This window comes from Cibotium barometz, chromosome 62, assembly GCF_041138505.1.
Source record: "Cibotium barometz isolate CiBa-2024 chromosome 62, ASM4113850v1, whole genome shotgun sequence".
Taxonomy (NCBI): Eukaryota; Viridiplantae; Streptophyta; class Polypodiopsida; order Cyatheales; family Cibotiaceae; genus Cibotium; species Cibotium barometz.
This window is the reverse complement of record NC_141107.1, coordinates 26,309,938-26,316,081: the sequence shown is the minus strand read 5'-3', so window position 1 is coordinate 26,316,081 and position 6,144 is coordinate 26,309,938. Positions and strand designations below refer to the sequence as shown.

The following is a 6,144-nucleotide window of genomic DNA, read 5'->3' as shown; positions in this document are numbered from 1 at the left end:
TGGAAAAGTAGTATCAAATTTTAACTTGAACAAAACAATAAATAAATGTCTTGAATTATATGAAGATTTAATCATGATTAAAGAACAATGCATGCCCATGATATGCTTAGAACAAAACAATAAATAATAAAGATTTAATCATGATTAAAGAACAATGCATGCCCATGATATGCTTAGAATACATGTAATAAATTTGTCAATTGTAGCCTCAACAACTAAAAACGAACCAAGTTAACCCGACACAAAATCAAATGAATTGAACTTAAAAAACCCTAACTTTAAAAAAATCATGTTCCATTTCATTTTCATTTGTTCACATATGCTTTTGTCATTTTCTTCTCTTCACTAGTGCAAGGAGCAAAAGAGTAAAAAGAAAGGAGCAACGTAAATTGCTAAGTGGAGCAAAGGTCGAAAAATATTTATCAATATTGGAGCCTCAAACAACAAAACAAAAAGCCCTCTAAAGGGCCACGACTACGGTGCACGAGCATGCCCTATTTATAGCCCTCGTACGGCTTTCTTTTGTTATTCATGCAAGTGTAATGCTAGGATTTATTGTCAAAAAATGTGTGTTATGGATTCTTTGTTGAGACACTGAGCATGCACATAAAATGGCTTGTTTTGAACTAGAGGTGCTAATTGAGTCAATGGATGGTGTTTTATGTGTGAGAGGGTTAGGGGCTGCAAATAGCTTGTTTTTATGTTGTTTCTCTTCTCTGCCGTTGTGTCTAAATTGGATTTCTGTATTTAAAAAACCCAAAAAGGAGTCTTCAAAAGCTATGGACACAGAATTTACACAAATAAATTTGCTCAAAGACTTTAATCGAACATCAATGGAAAGGAAAATTAAACAGAATAATCAACATAGCACTACTACCTTTTACACATGGTTTGCTTGCATGTCTTTATTGCAACATGCAACTAGAATCTGTGAACGTATATTAAATAGAGATATACTATTGCTATCCTAGTAAAAGGATGAACATAACTAGATTTGTGATTCATTTGGGGGTGCATGATCACCTCGTTGGGAAGGAGAGTCCATATCCAAGCAAAATATAGTTCAAAAGTTGACTTCTTGAATGTGTAGAAGTGAATACACACTCCTGGTCCAAAACTATTGAATTTTCTATTAATCTTGAGATGATACTCATGTCTACAAGTGGTAGAGACAAAGAGACTATGGATGATGATAAATTTTAAGAGGTTTTGATAGATAACAAACCTTTGTCTAAGAGAAAGTGGTAACCAAAAATAAGAGGACGCTTGTCTAATTCATATCACTCTTGATTCACACAAGGAATCAATCTTATTACATACTAAAACTAGTTATTTGTTGGTTTGAAGATTGAAAGACGTATGCAAATGGCTAGAAGGGATGTTGCAAGGATAGACACAGTGGATTGGAAGCTATACTTGAATTAAAAAAGAGGTTAAAAGATATATTCTTCCATAGCATATTATTCCCTAGATAGCTAGATGCAAAACCTCATGTGTTGAAAATGTTTTTAATTGGGCTAGGTTTTGGAGCTGACCTTACATCTGAGAATCAATATTGGGGAGCAATGAATCCACTTTTTTCATGTTCACTTTAAAAGAGACTAGATAACAATGGAAGCACGTGTATTTGGAGCACATTTTTAGGGATGTCCTCAAAATCACTACCTAAGAATTCAAAGTAGAGAACATACAAGCTCAACTTGAGCTCTAAACACTACTAAACAATGTGATGAGAAAATTTGGATTCTCGCATGCATAATTCAAGGGTTTCATGGCTGACGAGGCCAATGCAAATTAGCATGCTATTAGAATTATGTTCAATGGTGTGCAAGGAGTAATCTTGATCGTTTCATTAGAAACAAAGTATGGTCTAGCACACTCCTTTATATATAAAAGCTAGAGTTCCAAGAGGAACATAAGGTGATGTGTCATCGACGAAAAAAATGCCCTAATCAAAGATGGCTACTAAGCACATCAAACATAATTTGACAATTTGGTCTACTACATGTTGTTCATGCCAAGGAAAGTAATATTTCTGCACTTGAGACATTGTTGTCATGGTAGGAAAGCAGACATGCCCATTGGGAAAGATGGGCTTTTATAATAGAGCGCTAGAGGTGTGTTTATACCAGTTTTCAATTCCATGTTTCATGTTTTTTTTACAAGGGACATTTAATTGGTAGAATCTCTCAGAATGCACAGCGGAAATAAAAACAACTGCTGTAGAGAGCAAGACACAGATGAAAGAGAGAGAAGCTGTGTAACTCTGCTATATACACCAAAGAAAATCCCGGAATCTACAATGTGAAGTGTGGGGGCAAGGGGGCCATTTTATATGGCCCCATGCTACTAGTCGGCCAGCCTTAAACAAGCCGACAGCAACACGACCAGCCCTGGAATGCCCATGACCAGCAACTGAAACAGTCGGCCAGACACCTGACCAGGTCGAGTACAAGAACTGCAGTTGGCCAGCTTCTGAGGACAACCGACAACCCTCCACACCTCAGGAAATATGGGGAAAATACATGGAGAGTGAGGAAAAATGGGAAAACCCCAAAAACGAGCAAGCACACCCACAACAGAGGCCCAAGTATAGTGTACACACAGGAGATGACTGCTAACACCCCCTCTCAGCTCCTGGATGTGGAACCAACCCCAATAAGCTAGAGTGCCACCGGAGCATAGCCTGAGGTAAAGATTTCGTGAAGAGGTCCGCCACATTGTCCTCCGTCCAACAACAAAGAAGCAAGATGTCACCAGCCAAGATCTTCTCACAAACAAAGTGATATTGTATCTCTATGTGCTTGGTCCGGGCATGGAAGACTGGATTCCGAGCAATAGCGATACAGCTCTAGTTATCGCACTGGATGACCGTGGGCTCCTTTTGTGGAAACCCAATCTCGCCAAGCAACCTGCGCAGCCACACAACCTCGCAAGCAGCACTACAAGCAGCCCGGTACTCTGCCTCTGTAGACGACAAGGCAATAGTCGACTGCCTCTTGCTGCTCCATGAAACAGCTCCTGAGCCGAGGGTAAAACTGTAGCCTGATGTAGATCTCCTCGTGTCTGGATCTCCTCCCCAATCTGAATCACTCCAACCTTGGAGTCGAACTCGGTCCTTCGTTTCACCTCCAGTGTCGTACAAGAGTCCAAGATCCTTCGTACCCTGCAGATACCGCAAGATCCGCAATCCTGTGTCCCAATAATACTTCAACGACGTTTGCATAAACGAGCTCAACAGTCCCACAAGAAAGCTCAAGTCCAATCTAGTGTTCAGCAACCATATCAATGAACCAACCAGCTTCCAGTACAGAGAGGCGTCAGCTGGCTCACAGGGATCATTCACTATAAGCTTCGTGTTTGGGTCCATCGGTGACGTGATAGGCTTGCAGTTCTCCATCCCAAAGGCCTCAAGCAACTCATGGACATACCACTGCTGAGAGATAAAGAACCCCCTCTAGGTCTACCAGATCTGCAATCCCAAGAAGAAGTGGGGTAAGCCTAAATCGGTCATCTCAAACTCCTTTGACAAGGCAGCCTTCGTCATTGCAATGTGCTCCACATGACCGCTAGTGAGAATGAGGTCATCCATAGAAAGGATGATCAACGTGACCATGAAGCGTTCTTGAAAGAGATAAGTTAGGATCTGCACTGATCTCTAAAATCCAGTCCGTAGAAAGAAGGAATCAATCTTTTGATTCCAAGCCCCGGGAGCCTGCTTAAGACCATACAAGGCCTTCCGCAACCTGTAAACCATCCCTTTTGATCCTAGAACCTCAAAGCCTGGAGGCTGTTCAACATACACCACCTCCTGTAAGTCACCATTAAGGAACGCGGATTTTACATCCATCTGATATACAGGCCACCGCTAAGAAGAAGCAAGGGCAAGAATGGTCCGAATTGTGGTCGTCCGCGTTGTCAGTGCAAAGGTATCCTCATAGTCGATGCCTGGCCGCTCATCATAACCCTTAGCCACAAGTCTGGCTTTATGTTTGTCCACCGACCCATCTGACGTATACTTGGTCTTAAAGACCCACTTGACACCAATGACAAACCGTTTCAAAATGGCCTCAGAACCAACTCCCAAGTTTTATTCTTCTCTATGGCATCCAGTTCCACTTGCATGGCTTTCCTCCAAGTATCTTGTGCAAGGGCTTCCTTGACGAAAGTGGGCTCTTTGTCTCGCATGATACGAGACATCAAAGCATAGTTTACCTATAAGAGCTCTGCTGAATGACTTTTGTCACGAACTCTATGCGATCGTCGAGGTCCGTCCTCTGTGATTCATTCGGAGGGAAAGCTCCGTAACACCTAACTCCCAAAGAGTGTCTAACAACCACCTGGGTACTCGAACAGAACACGGAGCCTCTTGCTGCTGCAAGGGCTCAGCTCCAGCCGGGGGCTCAACCTCCTCAACTGACTAAGGTTGTCCAGCTAGAACAATCGACTGGGAATCATCATCAGAATCATCTCGTTCTCCACGAAGTGGTGGCTCATCAACGGTGGAAACTGAAACATGCTCATCAAAAACCACATCTCTGCTAATGACAACCTCGTTCCGCTCTGGATCATACAACCTGTATCACTTGGAAAGAGAGTTATATCCCACAAAAACAAGCTTTTGGGATTTTGAGTCAAGCTTCCCCCTCTGCTTCTTTGGAATGTAAACATATGCATCACTCCCAAACACACGAAAATGGGAGACATCTGGTTTCCTACCAAAATACGCCTCAAAGGGGGTCATGTTCAGTACTGAAGTCGTTGGAGAACGGTTGAGGATATGGACAGCCGTAGCCACAGCCTCTCCCCAAAGTGGATGAGGAAGATCACGATGCTCCAACATTGTCCTCGCCATCTCCACCACAGTCCTGTTCTTACGCTCAACTACTCCATTCTTTGAAGGCAAACCTGTATTGGCCAGCTCCCGGCTTGATGCCATGTTCTGCACAAATGCATTGGAAGAAAACTCCCCTCCTTTGTCAGCCCTAAGAGTCTTTATCTGCAAGCCAGACTCTTTCTCCACCATCACATGCCACTCCTTGAATCGAGCAAAAGCTTGGTCCTTCTGAGAAAGGAAATAAACCCAAGTGAATCTGATACAATCATCAACAAGCAGCATGAAATACAAAGAACCTCCCAAGGATGGCGTCTGCATAGGTCCACACAAGTCAGTGTGTACCAACTCCAAAGGTTTCGAAGCCCGCCTGGAAGCCTGCTTTGGAAAATATTCCCTGTGCCACTTATCACGAATGCAAGAACTACAGCGTCCCTGCCTGCTGCTAACATTTGGCAAGCCAACCTCCATCTGGTCTCGAAAAGCTCACTGCAGCGCATCCACATTCAAGGGGCCAAACCAAAAGTGCCACAAGTCACCAATCTGAGAGCCTGTAAGTGAGGAGAGTGTTGAGAGTTTGTATATACCGTTCTCCACTCCGCCTTCCCAAACAACCTGGCCCGTCTCTCGGTCCCGTAGAGCAACAGAATGCTCCTCAAACTCCACTCGGAAGAAGCCAGTCTTGCAAACCTCATGCACTGACAACAGATGAAAACCAAGTGCGGGGACGTAAAGAAGACAAGAGGAATGCTTCCCCCCTCTGCCATCGGGAATGATCTCCATCCCGCCCTCACTGTGAATTGGTATGGTGGAATTGTCGCCAATGAAAATGCGACCTGACTGCTGTTTAAGATCCTATAAGAAATCATGGGAAGGAGTCATGTGCTTGGAAGCACCACTATCAAGAATCCACTCCCGAGTATCCCTGGCGGCGGTGAAGCCAATTGCCTCCTTCCTCGAAGAAGATGAAGCATCTGTGTCCAAAATCTCCAAGTGCACTAAGGCTAGAGTCTTTGCAGCTGAAGCTGAAAAATCAACACTCTCCCGTTATTCTGCTTGGGACACTTCCTCCAATAGTGGCCTTTCTCACCACAATCGTTACAGGCCCGCTCGGCCTTCAGTTTCTCACAGTCTGAATCGAGCATCTTCTCAGAAGACTTCTCCGATGAAGTCTTCCCTTTGCCCTTGGCGTTGTTGTTACGGCCTTTCGACTGTTGGCCAGTCAAGGCCTCAAAACCTCCGCCCTGTGGATGGTTCGTAAATCACTCTTCCTGGTCCAAGACCATTGGCACAAGCTCCTCCCATGTGAT

At 43.8% G+C, this 6,144-nt stretch overlaps 1 protein-coding gene across 2 annotated transcripts in view; it reads right to left on the bottom strand.

Annotated features, from left to right (window-relative positions):
* Positions 1-419: 419 nt before the first annotated feature.
* The window catches only part of LOC147604299 (pentatricopeptide repeat-containing protein At4g18520, chloroplastic-like), a 30,594-nt gene continuing 24,869 nt past the window's right edge, over positions 420-6,144 (bottom strand). For both annotated transcript variants that reach the window (XM_086795377.1, XM_086795378.1), the window contains exon 3: positions 420-741. The gene's annotated coding sequence lies outside the window, so the exon portion shown is untranslated. The remainder of the gene's footprint in view (positions 742-6,144) is intronic.